Source organism: Helicoverpa armigera, chromosome 17 (assembly GCF_030705265.1).
Source record: "Helicoverpa armigera isolate CAAS_96S chromosome 17, ASM3070526v1, whole genome shotgun sequence".
Lineage (NCBI taxonomy): Eukaryota > Metazoa > Arthropoda > Insecta > Lepidoptera > Noctuidae > Helicoverpa > Helicoverpa armigera.
Window position 1 is genome coordinate 7,159,820 of NC_087136.1, and position 21,090 is coordinate 7,180,909.

Genomic DNA, 21,090 nt, shown 5'->3' on the forward strand with positions numbered 1-21,090 from the left:
AAACGTTTTCAATTTATTTTTGGTATTTAACAGTTACACATTAGCGCCAAATTTAATTGAAATACACAGTTTATAGTCACGAGTAGACACCGATTTTTTACTAATAAAAATTAGGATTTAGTAAACTTTAACTCTACGAATATTTAAGTACTTGTCACTTCGATCCTGGTCCTTTCTTGGAAAATAGGCACTTTTAATGAATACGACATTGTCCTAAGATAAAGTTGGCCTCGTTTATCAATTTTGCGAGATGTAATAAGAAGACTGTTCGATATAATGAATCGAATGAGGCATCAAACAATGTAAGAAGAAAAGTTATGTGTTTACCAAACACAGTAACAGTTTAATTTCCTTTACAATCACTGGAGGAAGTAAGAATAAGATGCTCTGATTTCAGTTGATATTCCTCATTGTAGCAATCTGTGATGAATTGTAAAACTCATTCTTTCACGCTAATTATACAGGCGAAAGTTTGTCGGTGTATGTTGGTTAATTCTTCGAAAAAGCTGAACAAGAAAAACAAAGTATGAAACTTGGCTCTTGTCATCCTCCGAGCCTTTTCCCAATCATGTTGGGGTCGACTTCCAGTCTAACCGGAACTTGGCTCTTGTAGTAGCTTATATATCAGAATAACATATTTGCTACTTAAGATTCAAGTGCTATGTGATATGTGCAATTCTAGTAGAGACATATTTGCTAAATTGGTTATACTCGTTTTAATGCAATTATATGGGAAAATTCACGTTATTGTTTCTCAAATGAAGTAAACATTGCAGCGATCATTTTATTAGGTACTCTTTTCTATATTTAACGTTATTCCCAGGAGTTAAAATAAAGCTAATAAATTCATGTGGGACACAACGTAATAAATAGTCGCATACATTCCCTGCCACTGTTACTACGTGATATCGGCACTGCATGCACCTAATGTATAGAAAAGACAATGTAAATGTACATTTATTTCCCCACAGAGAACCTAGCTTATGGCACATAATTTACTACCGCGGTTGCAAAATGTTGCGGGTATTTATTTAGAAATAAGTTTCTGCTCTACTATATATTGCTTTCATATTTCGTCCTACTAGTAAAAACTATAATTATAATTCCCAATACTCCATCTTTAATCAATAATTAAAATTATCGTGGTGGTAATGCATGAAAATGTCGTGGTTTTGTACCTTTTGAGTACAACGCCATCTGTTGGATTTTTCACGCACTAGCAACTTCAGCGATGTAAGTTTTCATGAAAAAATGACGTGGCGTGATTATAGATGGAGCTACCGATGCCAAGTAAAAAGGATGCTCTCTTCCAATGACAACATTTTATTAGAGTTTATAAGCCCAGAATCCATGAATTATTTTGACGAAACATTAGCAAAATATGATTTTCTTTTCCAATATAACTGCTCATCATTAGTATAGGTCAATATTTCAAATCAGCTTTTACACCAGTCTCCTAAATCAGAGACCTTCTTTTACCCTCATTGTTATCAAAAAGACTCCAGTTCCTAGTTTAGAATTCGATACGAGTGTGCTCCTCGTCGATTTCGAAATATCGTGATCATGAAATTGCAACGAACTAGGATTGCGATTCAACAGTACCTTGTGCCGGGTTATTGCGTTCCGCTGTATTATGTACGGTTTAATATCAACGTACTTGTGTAAGTGAGACGAGGGTGAAATAGCAGTTTCACGGAGTATGTAGACGAATAAGTATTTATCTGTTTGTTCTCGCTAACAGTTGTCTGAGATCTTGGTGTAATGTTACGTTGAAAATGTAGGTCACATAATATGCAAACCAAGCAGTTTTATAAAGGAAATATTATAGAAAAATTATTGACATATTGAATGATTGCTGGGTAGAGAAGTTAACATTTTGATAAAAGTACGTTAAATGATTTTTAATAGTCGGTTGAATAATTTGTGTAAATAATACGATTGTATTAAGTACAGCTTTTTCAGTCTCAAAAGAAAATCACGGAAAAAACACATACGTTATTTGATTGGGCCACAGTCATGCAATTATTCCCTAATGAGACCCGTTATTAGTTTAATAAATTAAGCTTAGTACCTAATGCATAATTTAGATGTAGGTACTTAGTGTAATGACTAATAATTAGCGGGTTGCATGTTATAATATATGTCAGCCATAAAAATTGGCTTTTGTAATGACACTTTTCGAAAGAGTACGAGTATGTCTGGTTGCATGATGGCTAAAATTCCAGATTTGTTCTAGCGGGTCCCGGCTTTCTTTTGAACATATTTTTCAGTTGTTAGATGTAGTTTGAAGCCACAAAGTCTGACAGCCAGTCTTACCAAGGGGTTGCCCAGGTAACTGGATTGACGAGGACAGATAGTCAGTTTTTCCATGTAAAACACTATGGTACTCAGATGCATACAGTAAGAAAACCGACCTCTCCAATGGTGGAAAAGGCTAGCCGAATGGAGTATTAAATTTGTATGAAGTAACTAACTCTCGTATTATCGCATATTTCATGATGTGAACAGATAGTAATAAAATATACCAGTTTCAATCTACAGGATAAGGATCTAATTGATTCAGTTAACGTTTGAATTTCATTCGCATGAATTTAAATGGAATCCTATTTTGTTAGTGTGTATTTGCATTTTAGTTAAATGCAAATTTCATTAGGTAGTCCGGTTTGAAATGCTAAACTGATTCTAACATACGTGAATATCTTTGGTGCTTTCATCTTATTCAAGTATTTGATTCTTACAATGGATGGGTTATTTTGCCCAATTCAAGGGTGATTTGGGGAATATTAATTGTAAGAATAAGGAAATTCATTCTGTTTCAGCTCATACCTATATTCATATTATTTATATAGTTATATGGAAACCTACTTACTATACCGTCCAGTGAATACTTTTTAAATTGCTTTCTGATTCTTTGGCCTCATTTTAAGACTGCAGTTATGATGTTTCATATTTCAAGTTTGTTTAATTAAAAAATCTAAGGTCTATTTTTATCCAAAATTAGAAGCTTTAAAAAACTCCATTGGAATAAATACCTACCTTCTAAAAACAGCTACAAGCAATAAACGCGTACAATTAGATTAATACCTTGTTGAGTTTAATTTCCGCTATCCAATTTATTTAATGGCTTTCACAATGCCCTTTTCTATTTATTTAAAAGCATAAAAATTACATTTACTTGTGTTTATTACCTTTGCTCTCAATTAGTGAAAAAATATGGAACAAACTGGAATTTATTCAAACCGTTATTGTAACAAATTTTCTCCAATGTCCTATTCAGTTTATAGATGTGACTTTCTCGATTTTATTCGTTAAAACCTTGAGGTATAACAATTGGACTACAATGATTTTATTACAGGTAGGCCATCACATAGTTTAATCACCTTTGATCTCTTTCTAAAATAGTTGCTTATATTATAGTTAATCTTTCTTTCGATCTTGTCAATTCTGTTACTTCGACCACGATTTCCGAATCTGCAAATAGGTATTCCATTGCAACGGCAATGTTCAGTGGAAAACAAGGCAGTGCAGATGTGCTAAACCCTTATGTAATTCGGCGAATGCTAGCGTATCCCAATCGTCCATGCGTTCGGAATTAATTCCGATCCGAGAGGAATTTTCGATCGTTGTTCAACCAGTATGAGTTAATTACACGATCATTATTGTTGTCTAATTTGATTCGAATTAAGCGAGTTGGTTTGCTTTGGTTGATTTTGACCGGGTATTGGATTGTATTGGATCGTATCTATTTGATCGTACATGCACACAATGTGCAATGGTAACATTACAACTCGGACGTTCTGTAGCAGTATTTAATGAGGAAGGATATTTAAAGGAAAGCATCAACTTATTTGAATGATTTTTATTTATCAATTTATTGTAAATTTTGGCAATAGGTTTTAAATTAAACAGCAAATCGATATACTTTTCTCGTGACACCAAACCAATTGCAACTGACCTCCGGAAAGCAGTTTCAGTTTACAATAGATGCATGAATCTTACATCACCTCAATATATATTCAGTTGGCTTGACTGTGGATTTTCACAAAGACTTGCAACAATATATCTATGTAAATTAAGCACATATTGAAGTACAGAATTCACACGAACTAGTCTGTCCGACACCGAGGTAAAATACAGTTTCACTGGAATAGAATTGTCGAAGATAATAAATTCATGAAACTCCTGCAGGAACTTGATTAAACCGTGACAAAACTATGTTTTATTCTAGATGTAAATTAAACATGAAATATACTAGACATTAGTCTAAACATTTTACCGTCAACTATGCAGAAAATATTCAACAAAGAAATAAAATTAAAATGAATAAATTGCTGCTAATGCATTGCACTTTATGCTCGCAAAGGGAAATTGAATTGGAGGGAATAAATTAAAAAAATTGTTTTATACGAAAAACGCAGCAAAAGTTGGAAATTGGCAGGTGATTGCAAAATGGTGAGCGTAACGACCGTGCGAGCTTTGTGAACTTTTAACCCTATTGTGTGGGATTAACTTCGTTGTATCTGGTTTTAACTATTCGTTCATGTCAGGAATCTTTGCAAAAACACGTTGAAAAAATAAATGCGAAGATGACTCGAAATAAAAGGCACTAATGCAACTTTGTAGTACAACTATAACCTGAGAAAGGATAAAGGCTACTTTTTCACCGATTCCCCGAGTTTCTTCCAAAAAGTTTTTACTGTCAAAATTATGATAGTACCTAAATATTATACAAGTTTTGATCACCATCAGAACTAATGGTCTTAACAGCAGCAATAGTGATTAAACTTAACAGTATCAAAATAGCTTTGAAGGCATTTTCCTGAATAGCGTAGTGATTAACCCTCTCAATTCGCTGATCCGCTGAATGAGGGAAACCTATTCATAGTGCAACGTCATTAATAGGTTAATTATGATAGACATGAAATGGGCTGATAATGCTTAACACAATGGGTTTCTCAGCTTGTTAATGTTAATAACCATTATTGATACAGATAACTACACTGAATGAATATAAAATTCAATGTAAATTTAATAGAGTTAACATTAGTATTGAAAGTAAGGCTAATTTTATACTTACTTGTGAGTTTTGCTCACGTGAATAGTGAACGTAATTAACTTACGAAAAATTTACAAATGTAACACACCTTCATAAGCCGCTTATAGTATTTTTTTAGAACTTCTTACAACTTACATAAGTTACTTACAAACGTAATTTTTACGGAAGCAACTTGCAAATGTAAAGTCGGGGTTGATGAAGTTTTATTTGGTTCCTTTTTAACACGCTTACTTCACATGTAACTATGCATGTAAGAAAATCTTATTCTTTTTATAATACGAATGTTAAAAACATGATACAACCTGATGCAATCATCAAGCACTCATTCACACACTCATTCCTATTATTATTTACTAGCACACCTATCTATTAGCTACTATACTACACTTAGGCATGGTCGATATAATCTAATTAATTCTCAACTATTCTTCAAGCCTGCAGGTGTAAACAATGCCTCCTATTGGCATAGATCTGCAGCAGGCATAGTTGAGTGCCAGTCTGAGGCCAAGTACCAATGAGGGTCTGGTCAGAGTTATGACCGAATGGCTCACGACGGTATATTTTATGTTAATGGGAAAAGATGTTCTCTTCCAACGAATGGGGATTTCCTTAGAATTTTTAGGGTGGTATGGTATGCTTTACTTATATCTTTACCTACCCAGTCTTACCGAGAGGTATCGGGTTTCCCAGTTTACTGGGTTTAGGAGGTTGAATAGCCAGTCGCCGCATTTCCTTTAAAACACTGGTACTCAGCATGCTGTATCTGGTAAGATTGGATTGCTAACCCCAACATAGTTGGAGCAAGGCTAGACAGATAATAATATGCTTCGCCTACTAGTTTTTGAATTAAATATACTGTAGTAAAATTTGAACAGTTTTAATACCAAAAATAATATAAACAAACCTGTTTTAGTACTAAAATTAATCTAATTTGAATATACATTTCAGAACGTCTGCCAACCGCGTTTTAATAATAGCAAATTCTATTACTATTCATTATAAATACAAATGCTTAAATAGAGTAAGACTATTTCCACAATTACACTAACTGCAGTAATTTTGAGTAATTAATACAAATGGTTATAATAAAGATTTCAAACGGATATTTTCCGACGTAAACGATTCACATTCAATTCTAGACTCATAATTTTGGTTGTAGGTACCATAAAGCTTAAAGCGTGATTTGGTAACATTAATATGAAATGACTCTGTTTCTAGTAATAACTGTATTATTTTAATAGCTGTTACACACGTTTGTTTTGAACCCTTAAAGCCCTTCGCTGTATTAGTGCGCATTTGTTTAAAATTTGTATCCTTACGCTAAGTTCACGTTTGTTTTTATTTTATTTATGCGATATAAGTAAGACTTTGTATTAATTGCCCAATTCCTAATTCAATTCAGTAAGACGTAACTGACTCTCTATCTATGTACACCTCGAAAATACTTCAAAGTTTAACAAACATGTGGCAAGGTAAGAACTAGGTCTAGTCACACTTCGGGTATTAGCTATAACATATGTAGGTATACACCACAGTCTTTAACTTGTGTACTACAATATTTTAAATTATAATAGATACGCATGATTTATTTATCATATCTCTTAAATTTTCACAAGCAAGAAACATAGCAAATCTCTCTTTGAAGTTATTAAGGATTTAGTATATTCCCACGTAAAAATAATTCTTAGAAAGAAATAAAACAAAGATGACCTTTAACTAACAAGTAGGCACACAGATAAATTGTGATATTAACATTATATTAATCTAACATTTTTCCTACAAAGATATACCTAATTACTGTTAGTATATTAATAACAATATTTAATGTAATTAGCCGCAGGATAGGACGTATAATTAGCGAAAGGTTATCTTTTTTCTTTGTATTCGGATAATATAATAATGTTATAAGAATCTAAGCCTCCGGCTGATATGTTATTTCTTTCCATATTAAGTTAAAATGTAATATATAACAGTCTTTTATACATATACAATTTTAGCTCATATGAAGTTAGCAACTAGCAGTATAGTTTTTTGACAAGACCTGTAAGTACATTTAAAGTTATCACTTCCCACAGCCAGATAAAAACTAGCCTATTATCTTTTCTTAGTAATTTATAATCAAAAGTCAAGTCGGGTGTTGTTAGTACAAGAGTTGCCTAAAATGTTTTTGAAACAAAATTGATATAGACTCTCCGAAACAAAAAAGCGTCACAACCAGTGTGTCAGGATTATGTTAACGAACCTCTCCTTTAATATTTTTTACTCTGTGACTCGTATCAGGCATGACTTTGCTGGTATGTGACATAAATCTGTGGCTAGGATTTATGTGAACTTGTGACATTATAGGCTGACTTTCCCCAGTATAAGGCTGCCCGCTTACGTCCGATAAATCGGTGACCGATTTTATGTCGGAGAAAAATAGGACACACTGAGAGCAACGCACACGTCCTACGAACAGACGGTCGAGAAAGCCTAGTAAAAACGTCCTACAAAATATCGGTCCGACTATCTACCCTACAAAATGCCCAGCCTTAAGTTATGAATAAATTGTTGACAGCCACTTCTGTAGCTTTGTATGTTTAGTTAAAATTATGCGTAGGATTACATAGATAAGCTTTTTGTAGATTTTTTTGCTTGTAGGGGTTTTGTGTGATGTCAAATAAATATTTTGGTACATAACAATGGGAGTTGGAAATGTCAGATACAGTGAAACAAAATATGTATATGTAGTAGAATTATTTATATTTAAACGTTTTAAAACAACACATACGCCAATACCCCTGGGTATAAAACAAGCATAGATAAAAATATATACAAGACTTATCTATTTTTTTTAATACAACTTAAGTTCTGTATTTTACACACTAAACCAAACATTAAACTTATCTACTTTCTCTTCACAAAATAATAAAATAAAACAAAGAAAAACACCAGTCGAAAAGTTAATCTTTCGCCTTATCAGCACTTCAGTTAAGCCAGACATGACGGCATAAAAACGGTTTTACAGTTTCACTAGAGAACTCCGTTTATTGGCAAAAGAGTTAGCGGCTTGAAGGGATTAATTGCAATAGGATAATAGTGGAAAGTTTCTAACTGAACCTGGGTTTGTTTATTTTTTTAGCTACAGTTCAAAATAAACTTGGTGGAGTTTGAGTTAGTTGTTGAAAATCCAATTTTGGTATTAGACTTTCGTTTTTATTTTGAACTAGGTATCCGTTTTCCTCTATTTCGCCCGCGTCCCGGGGGGTGCTTTTTCCCGTATCCGGACAAAATATAGCCTATGTCCTCGGGAATAATCTAGCTTCCCAATAGCGAAAGAATTGTCCAAATTGGTTCAGTAGTTTCGGAGCCTTCAGGGTATCAACAAAAAAAATCCTCCTACCTCCTAATCCTCTCTACTATATTGGTATAGACATATGGAAATTAATTTAGAAGTTTTTCTTTGTGTGCAAATTCCTTAGCCTTTTCTCTTTTACTTCACTTCACTTAACCTAGATTTTTGCTGCGACTATTAAACTGTGTAGAACTTTAACTAGTCTTAAAACTAGTTATTGCCTGTTTAGTAGTTAAAAAATGTAACCTACAAACAGTAACGAGGTTCGTTTTAATTAAATTAAAAATGTTAACTGTTTTTTCTCTGGACCGTTTGTTTGTGGTGGCGGAATATTGTTTCTTTACAAAGTCTTCGAGTTTGTACTGTTCTTAAATACTTCAAGGCCTTCTGACTTCTTGGTAGGAAAGTTTGCTTTAATATAAGGCTCTTATAATTGGTAATGAAAATTAATAAATAACGAAGTCCATTAAAGCGATGGTTTCTTAGGCGTGAAATATCATTAGATGACTCCTACTGTGGGTGCAGCGGGAAGGAGTGTCAGACATTGTTCCTTTTTGAGCAGTCATTCAAACAATCCCACAGCTGGTCTGGTTATACCAAATTAAAGAAAATGCAATGCAATAAGATCGGGTGTCCATGAAATCAATTATTCTTAAGAACTAAGAGATTATTCTTAAGAGGTTTTCAGTATCTCAGAACCCTAATAAACTCCTTCTATATTTATATAAGTACCTTCTATTTGTTACTTGATATCTTCTCGTTGTCAGCGTTCCTCAGCGATCAGACATTACCGACAAGTCGCGTAATACTGACAATGCATTTAACGTATTTTCCTTCTAAGAAATTACCGCTGGTGTCTTTGCTGAAATCGTTTTTATTGGGGAAAATATAGAAGGCTGTAGGATTCTGTGCAATTGTAAAGGAAATTAAATGCGAGAAAATAAGTGTTATTTTTGGAGATAGTAACAGATAGTAATTATTGTGTTGATTTCTTGTTTTGTTATTGAAAAGAAATAGATGGTTAGAAAAGTTTTTTTTTTTAATAACATTGGTCTTAAACTCAGGTTTCAGTAATAAAAAAATGTCTGGGGTGAGTGCAGCTGGTTTTCTTCTTCCATACCTTCCATCTGACTTCATTTTCAAGTAAGACTCTTTTCAGACACTCTTTTTATTCAGTTTTTCTCACAATTATCCATTTATCTTTTCTAAGGTCGTAATTACACTTAAAAATCTTTCAATGGTTTTGAACATTTTGTCTAGACACTGTTAATATGCCATTAGTCTCTAAACATTTGCATGAAATATGATATCATCTAAAAGAATTTGTCCTCATTCTTTGATATTTCCAAGATATACGTCATTATACGACAACGTGATGTGTTGCTTGAATTTAGGGTTACCAACTGTTTTTGCAAGGAAAATAAATATATTTAGGCAGGTCTAAGAAGCATGCTAAGAGGTATTTTAGAAAAATGAACAGTATTTTATTCATTGTGTGTTTTGAATACATGTTTCTAGTTTTTTTCGCACAACTTTTACTAAGTTGCAATGTTTTTCAAAACTTCATACGCTGCATTACATTTTACAGCTAAAAATACTTATTACTATTTAGTTACACTAAGCGCCCTCTGATTAAATAAATATATTATTCTTCGAAGTTAAAAGTGAAAAATACTATAGTACTCTTCTTACCACTAGGGCTGGCAACCCTAGCAGAATTTCTTAACAGAGTGATAGTCAGTGTGCGTCCTGAATCCGTATTACTCGGTTCTTATTCCTATTGTCCCACCTCATGCCACAACAATGTGACCTATAGAAAGAAAGAAAGAAAGAAAGAAAAATATTTTTATTGGCACAATACATACACAGTATATAACATAAATTAACAGTAAAATAAAAGTATCACCGAAAACAATTCAGATAAAAAATAAATAAAAAATAATAATAAAATAGGCTCAACATTTAAAAATATAATAATAAAAATTGTGCCAACAAGGTCACAGCTCAGCATATTGTCAAGTGACCACACTGTACAACAGTACTGGCCACCCGACGCTGGTTTTCAGCTGCAACCCACGAGTGTCGTACGCTCGAAATTATTAAAATCTACTGCTACCGATACCGTCTTAAAATTCACTCCTTATTCCAAGATTAATAATAGTTAGTAAATACATATCATAGATATTATTATATAATGATTAGTGTGTGTGTCAGTGAGTGTGAGTGTACCTAGTGTTTTATAGTTTTACACGTGCAGAAAGGACAAAAATAAGACAATATAAGCCACAACAAACAGCAGCCATACGAAGCCTGTAAAGGTTATATGGGAGAAGAGGTTATACAGACATTTTCATATCGTTTTGATGCAGTAGTAGAAATTCTTTAATTTCACCTTAAAAGTCACACTGCTTTTGCTTTTTAATGGGGTGGAATATTATTCCAACACTTTGTTGCTGCATAGCGAAAACTCCCCCTGAATGCTGCGGTCCTGTGTCTCGGGATAGAAAGTTGTGGAACACAATTCCTTCGTACTCTGCCAGTGTAACCATGTGTCCATTCAAGCTTATCATACAGATATAGGGTGTGCGTGAATGTATGACACTAAACATTAAGCTGGCTAAGTGCAGTTTTCGTCGTGCATTCATTTTAACAAGTTGCGTTTATTAAAAATGGAGTAACGTGACTTCTAAATGGTATGTTGAAACAAAATCGCGCACATGCATTTTGAAGTCTCTGTATCATACGTTCCGTTTTGGATAGTAAGCGCGGGCCATACACAGAATCAACATAATTGAGCTTAGATAAAATCAAAGACTCAACAAGTAAAATACGCAAATCTTCAGACAGATAGGGACGCGCTTTGTAAATCACTTTTAGCCTGTAGAAACAATTTTGGATTGCCTCAGTGACATGTTTCTCAAAACGAAGGTCCGCGTCCATAATCAGACCCAGATTACGTGCCTCATAAACACGATCTATAGGTTCTCCCATTACTCTTATGCAGAAAGTGGCGGCGTTAATTGCGCTTAGCTGGGTATTAGTACCAAAAAGCATGTACTTAGTTTTTTGTGGGTTTAAGACCAAGGAATTGCGCTTGGACCAATTTACAATTCGCTCCAGGTCATCATGCAGGTCTTTCAGTGCTCTTTCGTACTCATGGGGTTTAAAGGAGATGTAAATTTGAGTATCATCCGCGTAAATGTGGTAACTACATTTTTTTATATTCGTCGTTATGTCAGCGCAATACAAATTAAATAATATAGGTCCGAGTACGGAACCTTGCGGCACGCCTCTACTAACCGAACGATAAGAAGAAACATCTATGGAACCGTCTGTATGTCGTATTTCTACGAACTGAGTGCGTCTGTTAAGGTAGCTATCGAACCATTTTACTGTGTCCACGTCAAAGCCATAAAAAGTCATTTTAGATAGTAAAAGAGGAATATTAATACAGTCAAAAGCACGGGAAAAGTCCAACAAAACCAACAGTGTGCACATCCCGTTGTCTTGTGCTGATAGAATATTATCTGTTACATCCAGAAGCGCAGTGGTAGTGCTACGGGCTTTCCTAAATCCGGATTGCATATCGGGCAGGATATTATTTTTCTCTAGGTAATCAACCAGTTGCGAAGAAACCACTTTTTCCATAACCTTGAGAGCACAGGCAAAATGCTAATCGGTCGTAGATCCTTAATATCTGCGGCATTAGGTATTTTAGGTAGTGGACAAATTTTTGCCAATTTCCACACCTCGGGAAAAGTTGCTATTTCAATAGATCTATTAATTATAGATGTTATACATTCTAATGTTGCAGGCAATGTCAAAATTACCATGTTTATATTAATATTATCACATCCCTCTGCGTTAGACTTAACACTATTCAGAATTCTCGCGATATTTGACTGCGTTGTAGGTTTTAAAGTAAAACTTGAGGAGTTGTGTCGCGAAAATTCGAAATAGGTCAGTTCAGAAAGACTGACTTCATCATTACCTGGCACATTTAAAAAGTGGTCACATATAGCATCTGGATTATTAAGATGCAACGGTAATTCAATGTCATTTTTAGGTGGAAGCAAAGTATTCTTTAAGTTTTTCCATAGCAATTTGGGGTCCCGTGCCTGATGGTTGATATTGTGCGTGAAATAAGCAGATTTCTCCCGATATAATGACACATTAACCAGAGACTTAAGCTCACTGTAGCAAGCTTTCTTGCCTTCAGTTTTATATTCCCGGTATTCGTCATTAGCCTCGTTCCTCAAGCGAATCATTAATTTAATGGTGTCAGTTATCCAAGGATAAGAACGCTCTCTTATAGTACATGTTTTCTTTGGTGCGTGAACATCAAATAACGCAACTAGAAATGAATTAAACGTATTAACCATTTCATTAACGTCACGTAATTCAGTTATAGCCTGCCAGTTGAAAAGATTCAAGTCTTGTTCAATTTCTTCCTTTGAAACTTGATTTAAAGGTCTATAACAGATTGTCTTAGGAAGTATTTTTGGTCTTTTGAAATTCATCTCACACGTCACGAGTGCGTGCGCACCCAAATCAGGTATAGCTTCCACAGCCACAGAGCGGGCCTTAACATTTGTGCAAATAACATCAATCAGTGTGTCTCCATGTACCGTGGTATGTGTCGGTGTAGTCACTAATTGTTTTAGGTTCATACAATCTAGAAAGGACTGTAACTTGCCTGTTTTTGGGTCAGAGTCATTTGTCAAGTTAATATTAAAATCGCCCATCAATATTATAAAGTCACACTGAGTTACACTATTTAATGAGCAAGATATGGCATCCAAAAATAAATCAACATCCTGCCAAGGCGGGCGGTATGCTGTGCCTATTGCGAGTTTAGCCCCACAAACGCTGAGCGTGAGCCACATTTGTTCCACAGAGGCATATAATGGATCAGTAGGATGCGTATGTCTACGCACAGTGAGACCGCGTTTGATATAGAAACCAACGCCTCCACCCCTGCCCCTTACCGACAATGGTCGTGGTATATGGCGTAGTCTATATCCAGGAATCACGGGTGCACGCCCCTCTTCACCGACCCGCAACCAGGTCTCATTAATGGCCATGATGTCTACATCGCGCTGTAGCACAGCCACCGTAAGCTCATCGTGTTTAGTTCCCAAGGAGCCAGCATTCCAAAGCCCAACTTTGAGTAATTTTATTGTCATTTTATTTTTGCCCTTAAGACTGTAAATGTGTTATATAAATATATACAGATTTTGTGACGTGTAACTCTAACATAAATATATTATAAATTAAATCAGAACAAAGAAAGCGATCAACACCGTGGGCTACATACAGTAATGGAAATACACAATAGTTAGAACAGACAGCAACAGCAAACATAATAATGCAACAGTACCTATAAGCAAATATGCGTGTACACACTAGGCAAATACAAAAATAAGTTATTTTGTGCACATACAATATCATAAAAATATCATTTAAAACCTAAAAGTAGCAAAATTCACGAAACATATTGCAAAGCATTTAAACAAAGTTATAATTCTAATACACTGACAATATTCGAGAAGTACCACATAACTATAAATTCCGGTAATTATGTTAGAAGATGATAGCCAACTTATTTGACGGGGAAAAAACGTTCAATGTCGGATTGCATTCTAACTTGCACCACCGATTTGCCCTCTTCCTTGCGAGCAAGTATACGCCCATCTCTTGTCCACGAATATTTCCATCCGCAACGAGTCGCAGCCTGACGTGTCATGTAGAACAATTGCCTGTTAGATTTTGTCAGGCGCTCGTTCACATAGATCCGTTGTGATGCCCCGGGCAACTCAATGTCAGCAGTGCATAGATTCCGACGAACACGCGCGGCGTTCAGGATACTGTCACGAGTAGTGCGCCTTGCCAACCTGGCAACAATAATGCGATGGCGAGAAGCATCCTCTCCTCGACGCGGTCTCGCAGCACATTACCCACGCGCCTTACAAATACCACGTCACGCTCATCAAGCGACACGCCTAATTTAATGGCCAGGACGTTCAGTAGCTGGGTTGTGTTCTCCCCCTTAGTCTCCGGCACACCGGAAACTTGCACGTCATTGAGTAGCGACTCCTGCTCACGCTCATTGAGCTGCAGCTTAAGTTCACCAACAGTCGTTTCTAACTCTGCAAGACGAGGAGAGACCGTTTGCTCGATTTTTTCCTCCACCGTAGTAACTCGGACTTCCAGTGCGTCGACTCTGCCCATCAACTCCTCGCGGAACTCACGGACCTCAGTCCTTAACGCATTAACTTCGTTCCGAAGACAACGTATCTCTAAGGCAATTGAGAGTGAGTCTTCCAGGTTATCACGGCCTGGTGAATCACTCGCCATGCGTTTGTAAGCGCGAGATTGGGTATTTACATGCGTAACGTCAATCGCTGCTGGTGTAAAAGATGGGCAGACAGGTGTGTTGGTGTTATGGAGTGGTGTTTTAGCCCAACAAGAAGGACAAACCCAGTTTTCATTTGATTTAGCGGAGTCTGGTGTTACATATACGCAGACCGGGTGATAGTTTTTCTCACACCGTTTACATTTAATTGATCTGTTCGAAGATATATCTTCACTACAAACATCACAAATCATATTCATTTTGAATTATCGCAAAACAACGTTAGCGTTCGTGAACAAAGGCAGTGACTCAGCTAGCAAGCGGCACGGCGAGTACATGCGCCGAGTGAGTGGCGGTGCGTGATATATGAGCAAGCAGCGCAGCAATAGGCCGTACGTATGGAAGCGGCGGCGACAGCGATAGTGTGACCGGTAGACTGGACGGCGCGCGCGATGACTCACCTGTCACAAGCAGCTGATCACTGTTTATTAGATTTCGGTATCACTAAAAACAGCGATATCTTCGTAATCCGCTTTCGATTTAATTGAACAATATCACAGAGCACAGAACTTTGATCGAGCTTTAAACTTATGTAACTTTTGTCCATATAAGTACACTATAGACTTCTTCTATGAATTTTAAAGACGGAGAGCGTAAGTAGTAATGCACACACGAACGAGTCGAGCGAGCGAACTCTGTCCTTCACACATTTATCCTGTGGCTTAAAAAGGCTTAAAATTTTTGTTTAACATTAAAAATATAAAAAGCAATATTGAGAAAGTATTTTAAGTAAATATCAGACAATATTTAGTTATTCGTTTTGAAACGTGACGCACATTTTTATGTCCAAGTTTGTGCGTCAAAAACTATTTAGTGATATGAAAATCTTAATAAGTCATGAGTTTGATATTATAATTTTATACATATGGTTTACATTACTTTAAGAATTGCCAACTCATTGAACGTGTAAATTATTTACCCGTAACACTAGAAGGACCATAATAAATTGTATTGTTTCAGATCATTTGCTCAGAAATCAGTTACTATTAATAATATTACGAGCACAAATAATCACACCGAAGTTTACCTTCCAAACTAAAACAAGCCTGAGGTTTGACTCAATACTTTATAGAGAAGATATTTGCTTATTTCCAGTTGAATGCTCTCTTTGTCGATGGTTGCCGGTAAGTTGTTGTTTTCGCTCGAATTAATACGATATTGTTGCATGTTTAGAGAAGCAGCACACTGCAAACTTTTAGTCGGCCGATAGTTGGGGCTCATAAATCAGTATGAAGATGAATGTTAGTACGCACATTACAAAGATCAGGTTTTTTTTATGGAAAATCATCAAATGCCCTCTCGCTGTAGGTTAGCAGCATGAGGGAGTGTCGGACTCTTACTGACTAAACCCTATGATGTTCCTGCTTCAGCAATTTACGTATCAGGGTCGTGGTAAAGATCAGGTATTTAGTTAGTGAAAACTGTGATTGTAATTAAGATTTTATTTAAGAAAATATTGGCAACCTTCAGCAATTTACGTATCAGGGTCGTGGTAAAGATCAGGTATTTAGTTAGTGAAAACTTTGATTGTAATTAAGATTGTAAAAAAAAATTGCCATCCATCGGGTCAACTGTCGGCAGACTGTTGAGTCTTCAGTGTGGTACTCTAGATGTTTAACTGTTTGAGTATAGCTTTGTTTAACGTCTACAGTATGTCCGAGGTGGTTAAGCTTGAAGGCTACGTCTTACTTGAAATGCTGATAGCTTTGTTTTGTTGTGCATGTTTGTTGCAACAGAGTATTCACTATGTAAGCGTTGTAATTAATATTCAAAACATTTTGGTAAGCTCACTACTAATGCTAGATATTTTTTTTTACATGCTTAGTTGATAGGTACCCAATGACAAAAGGAACCAATTCTTCTTCTTCTTTTTCTTCTTAGCATATATCCCGTCTTGTGACGGGGTCCGCTTTCCGTATCTTCTTCTTCCACTTCGCTCTATCCTGGACATCTTCCTCTTCGAGTTGGCAGATTTCCATGTCTTTCTTTACGACACTCAACCACCGCAGTTTTGGCCTGCCTCTGCGCCCAAAGGAACCAATTCCTTTTAAAGTAATAATAGTAGTATCGAAGAAATGTAATGTATTATATTATTAATTGTGATGTATTAAATCAGATATTATTTTGAAAACAGATGAGTCTGGATATCTTTCCTATGATTACTCAACGTGATATAAGCTAATGTTATCACTAGATCTCATTATTATGGGAACTTTATAATTTATTTTACGCCATTACTTCACAGATAGCGTAAAGACCACATTGTTTAAATAAAATTAAAATAAACACATATCTATTCCCACACGTCACAAATATTCCAATGCATAAACCATAATTTGTTAGCTATTTCATAACAATAACATGGAATATTATTACGAGGCTTTCACAAGACAGACAAGTCTATTCTCAGGTAAAAATGAGTTCCATATACATGGAGAACAAAATGACTAGCGGAGGTGCCATAACGTAAAATCTCCTTAGAAAGCAGCGCGCCAAAATTCGAGTGTGTGAAGGACGAGGAACGTTACTGTTTTCGCTCTTTTACGCCGTCTGCGTCTTTGGAACCGACCACGTTTTTGTAATACCAAAAATAAGTAGTTAACTCGTAACAGATTGTTTTGGTTATGACTGCTGTACGAATTTGATCAAGAAGAAGGTGCCTGACCTACCTACATTATGGCATCTCCACTCTTTCCTTACTTCGTGTTTTCTATACAAAAGAATATTCACGATATTATTGCAGGGATCCTATTCAGCGAAGGTTTTGTCTTCAAACTATAGTGGAATAGGGATTGTGGTCTCAATTGTGTACCTGAAATTATGAATACGAAATCACTTCGACTTTTAGTTGGAAAGTGCACTTTTTAGGTTTATTCGTTTGTTTTGTAAGCATAAAGAGGTTTTGCGAGGTTTGGCTTTTGAATTTTAAGTGGAAGAAAATAATAAACAAAAATATAGTAGTGTTTTGCTCAATGAAATTTGAAGAGTTGTACCTAACTATATAACACCAATTGTAAAAAGTACGTTAGGTACATTTAATTTAGAATCCAGGACCAAAAAGTAATTTCATATTTTTTATAATATCTTCTACAAGACGACCAGTTCTGAACAAGACTGTTTAGATACAGAATAAACTAGAGAATTAAAACCTGAGATTTTAACCAAACACTTAAAAATGTGTCTTTAAGTTCTAGGTGATAAAAATAGCCTCTTACATCACATCCTAGTGGTCTTATCACAGTAAAAGTTTGTGCACGTGTAAGCTAAGGTAAAATCTTTGGTTCTCGGTACGGTAAGTTTTGTTTAGAGATAGCTCCTAGTGTTTGGGTGAAAAGTAAAGAGAATGGTGCAAGATTTAAGTTGAAGAATATGTTTACTAGTACTATATATTACTTTTTGCACGGATAATATTTTTGGTTTTACTTAAATTATATGCCGGGGGAGTTTGTTTATTGGCTAATCACAAGAACTGCTGGTCCAATTTAAAATAATATTATATGTGTTAAATAGTCCAATTCCCTTGGGAGGTTTTGCATAATGGGGTGATACATTTATTCCTTGAATTTTAGTATGCTAGGTTGTTTTGAGAGAAGGTTGAAGCTAGTTTTAAATAAAGTTGTTACTTACCTACGTGACATAAAATCAAGGTTTACACTAACTTTTTATACCAACATACGACTAAAACAATTTATTTTAGTACTCTCACAAGAAAGCCTAAATCTACATAAGCCTACATTACGAATATCTAGAATTTTGGTCATGTTCTCGTTGTAAACAGTGATAAGAATCTCTCATTCCGCATTCGTCAGTCCCTTGATAGTCCCTTGACAGTTAGATAATGTTTTTTGTACATGTATAAACATGAACGCTTATACAAAAAATACCTACAAGTAATTAAAATAATTATACGGAAATAGAAGGTTACTACCCGACAATTATGGCTTAGATATATTCTCGATACTGTAAGATTGAAACGATGACTCAAAATTGACTACTGCTGTAAATACTCAACTAAATCTCACCCCATTAGTATAAACCCACAAGCTTTTTATTTGAATGTAATTTACTGTTATTACACTTTATTTCAATGATTATCACATAGACTATTTTGTATACGTGTCCTTTATGATTAAATCTAGGCACATACAAGCAAGCTTTTAAGCCTGTGTCGCTTTACTATCCACTACGCCACGAATCCCGTACATATTTGTACCTGTTTTGCTATGCACACAAGTATTTAGAGCACAAATTCCAGCCACTTTGGTTTAGAATTTAGTTGGTAATAGCATCTCAAATTCTAGCAAATATATGCAGAATATTATATACTAGCGGAATACTGCAACCTAAGTTTAAACTAACACTTAAGGACTGCCACTTACACCGAAGTGATAAATTGAACATTAAATGCGGGCGTAACAAATGATCGCTATTTGTTTTCTAAACACATGTCGCGACAAATACGTTTTATAAAGGAATGCTACATTAATTTTGTGAGGTGAAATATAAGTAGCATTATTATCTGTGAACACAAACTGGACGTTTTATTTTAAAACTCGTGGACTGAATTTAATCCTTTGCGGTCTGAATGTAACATTTTGAATCATAACTCTTTTGTAAGCGGATTTTCTGGCTTTTAGAAAAGTATTTCATAGCGAGATTTGTTAGGTTGATTTAATTATTACGAAATGTAAATGAAATTATTTATAACTATTACAAAACTTACCATACAGATTTTGTTTAGAATTGTAAATTGACTTGTTGTTGTCACAAATATTTTACGATACGTTTAAGTATCTTAAACAACTAGATTCAAGTTGACTGTTATTTTAGACAAAGTCACAATAAACGTTTATAACATTGCGTTCATTTGGGTATGACAAAGCCCTAAAAATTAACTTCAAAACCTAAATTAACTTGTACTTTAAAAGATATTACCCAAATAGTTTAAAATTAACTTCACTTAAATAAAAGCGCTCGTTTCGGTGTAATTGCAGCCACGGCGTTATTGCAAGTAAATGTTTATGTGCACTAAAATGTTTAGGTATGTTTATATTTTGGTATAAAGATTCCCACGCGGGTCACGTATCTAAATCATAACCTTAGTAAAATGGAGGTAAAAGTTCTGTAAATCGCCGTGGCTTCGTTTTATATTGTTATAATTTATAACCCGATTTGGCCGGCCTATGATATGCCTGTATAAAATAAACGGTCAAAGCTGTGGTTAGTAAAGATATAATGTATTTAATAAAGGTTAAATTACCTCATAATACTGAAAAATAATGCATAGGTTACTTGTTGTGGATTTCTAAAACCAATCCATTGATGGTTTTGAGATTAGAGATTGAAAGATATAATTTAAATATTAAGCTAATATCAAAATTACGCCTCCGATCGCAAAGCAAGGGACAAATAAGTTATACAAATCCAAATTATTTTATTCATTAATATAAAATGGCAGGTACTTATAAGCGAAGAAATTAATCGGGCGGTATGGTCGGCCTTATAATATATAGTAATACGACCCTATAATTTCAATTTAAAGAAAAAGTATAGCTTAAGGCACAAGGTAATATTGTAATTCTATCGTTTCTTTAACTTTCTATATTTTAAGTATTATAATAACAGAGTCAGCTCCAATTTCTCGTTAAAATAACAATATGATTCTGCGAAAGAGATATAGAATAAATTAACTTCTGTTTTGTTACTGGTAACCCCGAAGGCATGGAAACATCTGAAAAATACTGGCAGTATTTCCGAAACAAAAATACGTGTTTCTATATTGTTTTTTTGTTAGGTTAAGTTAGGTTTTTGTTTATATTGTTGTAGTATGTCATTTATTTATATAGTAATGTTGATAATTGGAAATATTCCATGCGTTATTTATGACGATGGGTAAATCTCACGTTAGAATAATATAATGACGATGACTTCTTAATCTTTCATTGGGTGTGCTATTAAAACTAGAATGGGTATATAATTGTGTCAACTATATCAAAGACAAGCCATTCAAAGTAAAATTCCAACGAAATATAAATTGCTGATATCCTAAAGTTACTTAAAAATATCTTCAAAGAGGATATTTTTCCGAATAATAACAGTTTTCTCGCCGCAAACGTATTAAGACGATCCACATCAATTACTCCGTCTAATTTAATATTTCTTTGACTTCCTCGGTAAAAGTTTTCTGTCTCCAAAGAAATTAAATGTTAGTAAGAATGTACGCACAAACTTTGGCTTTTTACTTAAAGTGCTAAGTATATTGTAACATGTTGAAATCCTTCTTAG

The 21,090-nt window shown here is 34.8% G+C and overlaps 1 protein-coding gene across 3 annotated transcripts in view; it reads left to right on the plus strand.

The window, feature by feature from the left end:
- The window catches only part of LOC110384263 (protein unc-13 homolog B), a 220,433-nt gene that overhangs the window by 19,634 nt on the left and 179,709 nt on the right, over positions 1 to 21,090 (plus strand). The window lies entirely within an intron of this gene.